This window comes from Conger conger, chromosome 6 (assembly GCF_963514075.1).
Source record: "Conger conger chromosome 6, fConCon1.1, whole genome shotgun sequence".
In the NCBI taxonomy this organism is placed as follows: domain Eukaryota; kingdom Metazoa; phylum Chordata; class Actinopteri; order Anguilliformes; family Congridae; genus Conger; species Conger conger.
In genome coordinates, this window is record NC_083765.1 from 47,147,696 (window position 1) to 47,157,992 (window position 10,297).

The window sequence follows — 10,297 nt, forward strand, 5'->3', positions numbered from 1 at the left end:
AATCACATCTCTTCTGTGCTTCAGAGCGATGAGCCTGGCTGGAAAGCCCCTTCTGTGCTCATTACACCAGATCTTTTATTAGACTGACATTTCCACAAAGTGACGTGGCACCAGAACTCTACCAAATGGAGAACGCTCCTCATCACTGTAAAGTACCATATCAGCGTTTCTTATTTTTAAATGTTTAAATGCCCAATTTTGAACCCCAAGCTGAACTGAACTTGATGATCTCCTGCCAGCAAGCCCACCTGCTGTCTTCAGGAGGGGATGGCAGATGACTCCATTCCGCAGAGGCACCATCCTGCATCCGCAGGCACCTAGTCTGACCGGGAGTGGTCGCTAGAGAGTGATGAGACCAATGGAAAGCCTGCTTACTTCCTATCATTCTCCGGTGAGGCCGAGTCAAGTGTTGCCTCACCGATGGAGACATATGACCATGGCCAGCAGTGGCGTGAACTGGCGCAAATTGGCATATTTATTTATTTATTTCATTAAAATGGTCTTTTCGGAAAAAAATTAAGAAACAAAAAAACAATTTCTGAGTGGGAATCACAGTTTTTCTCTTATGTTCCTGTGTTCTGTGTGTTAGTTTATCATTGTTTATTATCATTATTCCAGTAATTATTATTTTTCTTATTCATGTCTGGTGTTCTGTTTATATTCATTAGCCTTTGCACTTGTCTTCCCCTGTGATGTCTGAGTCTGAATGTTTACTAGCCCAGTCACTCCCTTGTCTGCGTGCCCCACTATTCGGATGTTTACGGTAGTTCCGGTGTTCAATCTTCCTTCCAATCTTGCATTCCTTACTTCCTGCTTTCTCTCCATTTCATGTTTGTACATAGCACTAATATACTAATCCCAACTAACATAGAATTTGTAGAGTAGTAATTATACTAACACACTAATATGTTCATCAAACTAACAAACTAACATTCACTAGTTTTGGGTATTTGTAATTTAAAACAAAATTCTGTAACTGTTCTGTAACTCCGCCTCCCTATTCTATCACTGATTACTTGCTTCGTTTCAGCGAAGTATTCGCACCCGTCTCCCTGTATCTCTGCATCTCCTGATTCTCTGCAATTGTCTACTCTCTAGTCCGGAGCCGTTTGTATTACATGTGTGTCTTTGTGAATCCAGTCCGCGTTTTCGTTTCCCCCTCGTTATTGTCCTATTACCCTTTCATGTGTCTCACCTGATGTATATTTGTTAGACCGCCCTCACTCCCATGCCCCGCCTAGTTTCCCCTGTGTATTTATACCTGTCCTTTTCAGTTGCACGCTGCTAGTTCATCTTGTCCTGTTTTCTTGTCCTGAGCCCCCTGATTCCTTCCCCCAGTTCTAGCATCCTTGTTTCCTTGCCCTTGCCCTTGCCCTTGTTCCTGAGTCCTTGCCCTTGCCCTTGTTTATCTCGATTCCGGTTTTGACCCCTGCCTGCTTCCCTGGACTCTTCTTTGGTTGTTGTGGATATCGGTACCTCTGCCTTGTTGGACTGCCTGGTTTTTGACCTTGGCCTGTTTTTTGACTCCGCTCTGTCTGCCCCTGCATTTGCAATTAAACCTGCCATTTTTTCTGCACCCCTGTCTGCTTTTGGTTCCTCTGTCCTCCCCGCTGTGACATTTTCTTTTTTTTATTTTTCTTTTTTTATTTTATTTTATTTTTTTTTATTTTTTTTTATTTTTTTACAAACACCCTCATTTCCATTTTGGCCTTGCCTGGACACAAGTAAATGCAGTCTCATTCTTTTAATCGCATCCCTGCAATCAGCAATGTAACTTAATTTGAACAGCCACTATTTAAGAGGGTTGCCTCACAGCAATCCTTCAATGGCTTCTATTTATGTCCTCAAGGAAACAACCACATGCCTGAGTGCCAACATCTACCCTCCATTTATTTTTATTTTTTTCTCCTTCTGTACTATGTGTGTCTGTATTTGGTTCTGATTCTGATTACCTGTAAAGTGACCTTTGTTGTCTTGATTTTTTAAAATCATAATAATAATACATAAAATGTATTAACGCCTCACAGCAAGGAGGTCCTGGGTTCGAATCCCCGTCGGCCGGGGCCTCTCTGTGTGGAGTTTGCATGTTCTCCCCGTGTCTGCGTGGGTTTCCTCCGGGTACTCCGGTTTCCTCCCACAGTCCAAAGACATGCAGGTTAGGCTGATTGGAGAGTCTAAATTGCCCATAGGTATGATTGTGTGAGTGAATGGTGTGTGTGCCCTGTGATGGACTGGCGACCTGTCCAGGGTGTATTCCTGCCTTTCGCCCAATGTATGCTGGGATAGGCTCCAGCCCCCCTGCGACCCTGTTCAGGATAAGCGGGTTAAAGATAATGGATGGATGGATGGAAAATGTATTAAAATGTATTATTATGGCTATTATGATTAGTATGATTATTATTGTTGATAATAAGAAGAAGAAGAAGAAGAAGAAGAAGAAGAAGAAGAATCATAATAATAATAATAACATTAACAATGATACTAATTATTAATTCAAACATATGAAAAATTAATTAACCTGCTATATTGCCCCAGGCTTAGTGTTAAATGAGAATAAATCCGACTTTTGGTATGCGTAATTTATTTATTTATTTATGATACAGACATTATTTTGGCCAAAAGATAATTGATAAACTAGTTTTGTGTGCTCATATGGATGGTTTCCTTTGTGTGCTCACAGAACAGTCCTGGAGTTGCCATCACATTATATTTCCAGCTATAATTAAAGATCTTCAATGAAAAAACACTACCTGTGTGTGACATGACCACGAACACACAGTGGAACAATATGGAGCAGTGACTATGGACCACTAGTGAAGTGCACAGCAATTACAATTACATATGATTATATAGGTACGAATTAAGGCAATGTAACATATATTTTCTCGCTTTTGTTTTTACACTTAATAGCACATTTACACTTAATAACAAATTAATATGTTAATGTCACATGTGATATAGTTCTAATTTGTTTCTCCAGTGAAAACCAGGCATTTCACAAACAATATGGTTCACAAAATCAGAGGTGCACGGTATATTTATCTTAATATAAAAGTTTTCACGTCTGTCTTGGCAGGTCGTCTTTGTAGGGGCGATTCTGAAACAGGTCTTGAATGTGGTGTTGTTGAGCCATTTTTTGTTTATATTTCAACAGAACCACCAATGGAGTTTGTCGCTTGGCTCACCTGACTGTGGCTGGAACACCTATTTCCTGCATTTCAGGCGTCACGAGTAGTGAAGTCAGCCACAGGAAGGGTAGACAGATGAAAACTCATAGATCAAAGGCATCTTTAGCAGTGTGTTTAGTGTGCTGAAACAACAGGTTTTTAAATGTTTTGTTTTCCCAAAATGTCCCAGTATTGACTTTTTTGTACATTACATTGACAAGAACAAGAGAATAAGCATATTAGCGATAGCAAGAGAATAAGCTGCTAAAAGCTTCTAAAGTACTGTTCTAAGGTGGCTTTCATATCTATAGTTCGCTAGATTTGGTCTGATTCAAGAGAAAGTTGCTCCTTTATTACATTTTTCATCAGGTCCGTTTAGTCTCGTGTTAAAAAAATACATAAAATAAATGTGGTACCCTTTTCAGCAAATCATCCCTCAACTATTCAACTTTCAGGATAACACCACTCTTTGAATGATTACGTCATGTTTATGGTGGAATCAGTATAATTATTTAGCATTTCTTTCTTTGGAGTCAATTTTCTCAAAACCTGATTTTGGACTATATTACAGGATTCTCTCAGTGCATAGTCATCCTATTATCATGGATAAGCTTTTGGGGCGAGTACAGCATCACAAATGTCATCCTTAGATCCTGAAATTTCATAATTCTTCTTCTTGAAAAATCCATAATTTCTAGAAAAATTACTATTGGGCACTGGTGTCGTGTAGTGGTTAAGGTGCATGACTGGGACCCGTCAGGTTGGTGATTCCCCGGTGTAGCCACAATAAGGCCCTTAACCCTGCATTTCTCCAGGCGAGCATTGTCTCCGACTTAGTCTAAAACATCAACTGTAAATATCTTTGGATAAAGGTGTCGGCCAAATGACATGTAAAGTAATATACAAATTAACTAATTTTTATATTTTCTCAGAATTTATCTTTTCAAGTCCATACCTCATGATAATTGAAGTATGTACCCCTAAAATCTTCGGGAAGACCAACGATGTGTTTTCAGTGGAACATAACCTTAAAGGAACAATCGGTAATTAGGGACCATTGTAGTAAATCCCTTCCTATCATTGAAAAAGGATCACTGGCATGTTGACTCACCCTGTGTTTATAGTCCTTAAATTTGGGTTTCAAAATTCCGTTGATGGTCCGACACTCTATACCAAAACATTGTATAACTGTACAATAATTCAAGCTCATTGGTTGAAAAATGGTTCTAATAGCCAAAGCCAATGGTGTTTCAACGTCAGTGCGTTTACAGAGAAGGGGGAGGGATACACCGTGTTGTGGTTTGAAGGTGTTTGTTGCTGCTATTCCTCTCTTGACCTTTAGAAGTCAGAAATTACCTATTGTACCTTTAAGCGAACCAAAATTTGTAAACAAATGATACAAATCGTACAGGTAGTTAATCTATTCGGTTACAATATCACATTGTCGTGGACAATAATGGAGTAAGAGCACCACATTGTGATTGTGATCCTAGATTACATATATGATTTGGTGTTCTAATGAAATAAGAACTGTGGAAACACAGTATGAGCACAATGTGAACAATGTAGGCATATTGCTTCACACAATTCAGAGGAGACGTACAAGAGAAGGCGGGCCCTAATGGATGCCTATGATCTATTCTCTGTGTACTTATTACGCAGAAGACGAGTGAGGTATGTATTTAATGTTACATGAATTCAACTGCAAAAAGATAAACTAGCCAGTGTTTCCCCTACCATTGTATTGGAACCCACACCCCCTGAACAAGTTATAACCTTGTCCCACTTGAACGAATCTGCTTGTGCACATATTCACATTCATTAATATTCACACAACAACCTAATACTGCTACTGGTCCGCTACCCCCAGTTGGCGATTGCGACTCATTTTGCTACAAGCTAGTTCCTGGTAGTTATGCATATCTCCAAACTAACCGGACAAACAGAGTAAACGCAGCACGATTCTGTTAAAATGGACCAAACAGGGAAGGTGTGAAAGGGTCCTAAATCACCAGATATGGCCTTGCCTGACAATGACCAAACAGGGCAAATATAATTGAAGACAAACATATAGATTTTTTGAAAGTACTTAAATAAACCCATGCAGCACACTCACACAGACACCACAAGATGCCATGGTTTTTTCATGGAAATTAAATTATTTTCTTTAAAAAAAAAAGAATTTGCAGTGCACGTTAAAGCTAATACACTCACAGCCACAATATGTCTTAGGGTACCAACACTAACACACAGTGGGTATAGTGCTGTAAAGGTCACCATTTGTGATTAGCTACAACATTACTGTAAACTTGATGGGATTATACAAGCTAGTGACTCACTACAGTTTCCCCTTTCCATTACAGTATATTACAATGTATAGCATACATAGATATGTAATAATTCAAATTAGAAGATAACTATTTTGTTAATTGGCATATATTTCATCTCTTCATCTTCATCTTGATCTTTTTTACAAACTATAAGAACACTCACACTCAGATTTTAATTGGAAAAGTATTTCTGTAGAACATGCTTTCATGTCGTCTAAAGAAACTCAGTGACGGTAGGATGGGATTCAAAGAATGAGACTTTGATAAAAATACATTTATATAATTTATAATTATTGTATTATTCTTTATTTTACCAGGTTTAATACATACATACTTCAGGCAGATGGGGTTGATGTTCCTTCTGTATTTTTGGCAATAGAAAAAGACAGGATATTAGATAGGACATTCTTGGAAAAAAAACAAATGCCACTCTTCTGCAATAGTTTCTGTGCCTGGAATCCGAAAGCAGGGTCACTCTGCAAGAGTTTCTGAAGGTTTTCACTCTGAAAGTTTTTATTCAAGAAAAAAAAAACACTGGCCCTCACTACGCCTACCCACAATGCTCTCCTGCAGATGTCCTGCACACGGATGAAGGATGAAGTTTTTTGCTGCCAACATTTCCTAGATAATTTATGCTAATATCCTCGCTAACATCTGTCACAGACTGCACCCACGAGTGAGGCAACCCACCTGCAGAGATGGACATTAAAAACAGACTAAATGTGTCAGGTAGCTAAATGGGTGTCTTACATACACTCAGTGAGCACTTTATTAGGCATTTATTAGACTTACTTTTTTTACTTATTAAGTCTTCTGCTGCTGTAGCCTATCCACTTAGAGGTTTGACACATTTAAATTGTACAGGTGTACAGGTGTTCCTAATAAAGGGCTCAGTGAGTGTTTAATATAACACCAAATAATAAATATATTGCCAATGAAATTAAATAATGCAATGGAGGACATTTAAAAATAATGGTTTGGGCTACAGAGTAGCTGGCTTGGTGAAAGTGTCGCATGATTCAGCACAAGGTGAGTTAGACTGTGTCTGACCTGTGCCAGTACTGACTGCGGCTGGCAGCCCTGCAGGGATACATGGGAGGGAATCACTGCTTGAGCAGCTCCTGTTGGCCGTTTGGGTGCTTGTGGTTTGCTCTCTGCATGTGTATGATTGGGTCTCCTCCACCACTGCTCTGTGTGTGCACGGCTTTTGCTGTGAAAAGTTACAGCTGGCAGAGAATGCGTGTTTTGGAGAATGCGTGTTTTGGAGTTGTCTTGATGATCCAGATCTGGCAGCAGCGGAATTTATGAGCACGCTTGTACATACTGTAGTTTCCAAATTGGCCATTCATGTTGGATTGGAGATGCAAAATTTATAAAAGGAAAAATATGCAAATCATTAATAATGCATTGCCAAATCTTTTGTACAAATTTCTTGGAAGCATGATAAGATGTATATTTTGGTCTCATTTTGTGTCTCGCCAGTCAGTTATCTCCACTGATCTGTGTACTTAGCCACTTCTGCTTCTGCTTACTTCTGCTGCGAACTCTAATACCTGCTTGCTCACAGGTGTAATATAAGCTAGGTTAATATTACTATTAATTGTAATATTATTAACTCAGCTATTAGTGATAGGTTGACCAAATCCAAATAATCCAAATGCAGGACAGCTTGGGGATTTTGCGGGACATTTGTGCGATGGTAGAATACCCTACTTGTGTAAGAATATGTACACTCAGAGAGCACTTTATTTGGTTAGGCTTATTTTTTTGACTTATTAAGTCTTCTGCTGCTGTAGCCTATCCACTTAGATGTTTGACGCATTGTGTGTTCAGAGATGCTCTTCTGCATAGCATTATTGTAATATGTGGGTATTTGCGTTACAGTCACCTTTGACCAGTCTGACCCTTATCTCTTTCATTAACAACGCATTTCTGCACACAGAACTGCTGCTCACTGGATGTTTTTTGTTACCATTCTCTGCAAACTCTAGAGACATGCATGTCTGCATGACAATGCCAGGAGATGAGCAGTTTCTGAGATACTCATTACATTACATTAATGGCATTTGCTCTTATCCAGAGCGATGTACAGTTGATTAAACTAAGCAGGAGACAACCCTCTCCTGGAGCAATGCAGGGTTAAGGGCCTTGTTCAACCTTGTGGGTCCTAGTCATGTGCCTTAGCCACTACGCTACAGGCCACCCTCATACTCAAACCACCCGGTCTCGTTTCTTCTTTGGTATGGAAAACAGCTGAACCTCTTCACCACGTCTGCATGCTTTTGTGCATTTAGTTGCTGCCACATGATTGGCTGATGAAATATTTGCATCCACAAGCTGGTTTACAGGTCTGCCTTATAAAGTGATCACTGAGCGTATTAAATCTGAGTATTGAAATGCGGGACATTCTCTTTTGTTGCAGGGAGCGGGACAAATGGTTGAAATTCAGGACTGGTCACCCTAGTTGGTGAGGTTCATTACAGGGGTTCTTTGCAGTGACCATAAGGATATATGTGTGGAAAAAGTGATTATATGCTATTTGTTTGTAATGAGTACCTTCCAACAGTCATCTTAGCTGTATTGAAGTAAAAAACATTTGTGTGTTTCTGGAGCAATTCTAGATTTATTTATTTATTATGAAATTCTGTGTGTTATCACAAACTTAGTTTAAGTGGGTTGACAATGATGTCAAGCTTTTAAAAGTTATATCTTGCTTTAAAAGAACACTGCATGAGCAGCAGGTTGGCTGAGATTAGAAGGAGCTGTTTTATGAGTTGTTTGACATAAAGTCACTCCATACTCAATACGTCAACATCTCAACAAGTTTATGAATAAGATTTTCTGAATAAGAAATGTGTACCTACAGTACAGTAAAGTCATTCTTAGCAGGTAGCTACAGAATATGTACTTTTCAAGACCTCTGAAATATGCAATTTTATAATGCTTTCATAAAATACTGACTAGAAACACGACATTCACCACAGGCCCTCATGTATTATTAAACAGCCTCCATTTTCATTCAAATTACCTGTAAGGTCTTTGAAGTCCAGTGAAATTATTCACATTGTTCTTGGAAGGCAATTTTCTTTGCCACCATGGTATTAATGAAATATGTGTAGTCTGCTAACTGTGTACTATGTCTTGGCTTTCCATTAGGCTTTCATTTTCTTTCTTTTAGTACATACGTGTCAGCCTCTTCAGCATTCTTTTCAAACCGCAAGAATGCAGCGCTTTAAAACGGCTTGATGAACCTATTGGGCCTGATTTACTAAGAATTCAGCATGCGTTAAGTATTTTAGGGCATGTAAAATTAATAACATAACCAATGATTGGTGCAAAACGAATACCATGACCTCTCATTGGTCAGGCTATTGGTGTTGCATGTGCTAAAAGTTTTTTCACATGCTATATGTCTTAATAAATCAGGTGCATAATCTGTTCTAAGAAAATATGTAAATTAGCTAATTTCATCTGTTGAGCTAAAGACTGAATTTTATCAAATCATTGATTTAATTCAAATTCAATTAAATTTACATGGTCGATTAAAAATAATACAACGTGCAAGGTAGCGAGCAGTGTGCAAGGTAATATTGTGTCCAGTAAAAATAAATATTAATTATATCATCCCTTTCAAATGACTGAGGTAGAATATCATACCATCCTGGAAAACGATTATTTAAAATGGCACGCTATGCACCATGATGCCAGTGAACTGGGAACCTTGACCAAACATCTGGATTGGCCAATGTAGACCAGGTATCTGAGCTGTCCATGTGAACTTTCTATTATGTCATTCAATACGACACCATCATTCCCACAAACACAGAGAAAACTGTATTATTACACAGATATTATTACATGCCCTGGACTTGCAATTGCATCAACCCTGGACCATGTTTGTGAAGACATTTCGCTTGGTCTGGAGAAGGGGTGAAAATTGTTCTCTCTCTTTCAGGCCTGTACATTGTGGCTCATTTCATTCAGCCTGCAGACTCAAGCTCTCTCTCTCTCTCTATCTCTCTCTCTCTATCTCTCTCTCTTCCCTTCTCTCTCTCCTGCCCTGAGAACGGTCCATTTCTTTATTCCGTTCAGTCTGCTCTCTCACCCTCTCTCTCAGGACAGTATGTGTTGCTCTCATTCGGTCACTCTCTGAACATCTCTCTCCCAGGCTCTTCATCCCAGTCTTGTCCTCCATCCCCCTCTCCTATTCTCTCCCACTGACTCTATCACTCCCTTTATGTTCCGCTCTTTTCTCCTCCCCTCCCTGCCTCTCTCTCAGGCTCGTGCATAGTGATCCGTTTGATTCAGCCGGCTGACTCCCCCGCTGTCAGAGCCGGATATTTGTTAACTGATCTATGTCATACCCGAGGGGTGGAAAATCAATAATGGGTTGGAGTGTAAAATTCAGCCCTCTCACAGAGACATGATTAAACGCCCTGGAGTCTATATGTTGAATCCGCCCATCAGATTGAGCCACTGGCTTGTGTGGCATGTCTCTTAACTGTGGCACAGTTGTTGTTGCTGAGAACCAACAGTTTTATTATTATTTTCTATAACGCTTGAGTGAAGCTTGGAGAGACTTTTAATCATTCATTTGCATTTTCAGTTGTAACAACTTTCAGTTAAGAATGCAATGACAACAGAGATGCTTGATGCTGTACATAAAATTTTAAAAATACTAATATTATTAAATAATTCAGATATATCACTCACAACATACAGCTGCAGTGCGCCATAATTCTGAGTTGGCTCTATGACATTTTCATATAGCGAGCGCTGCTGGAAGTGTTCTGAAATACC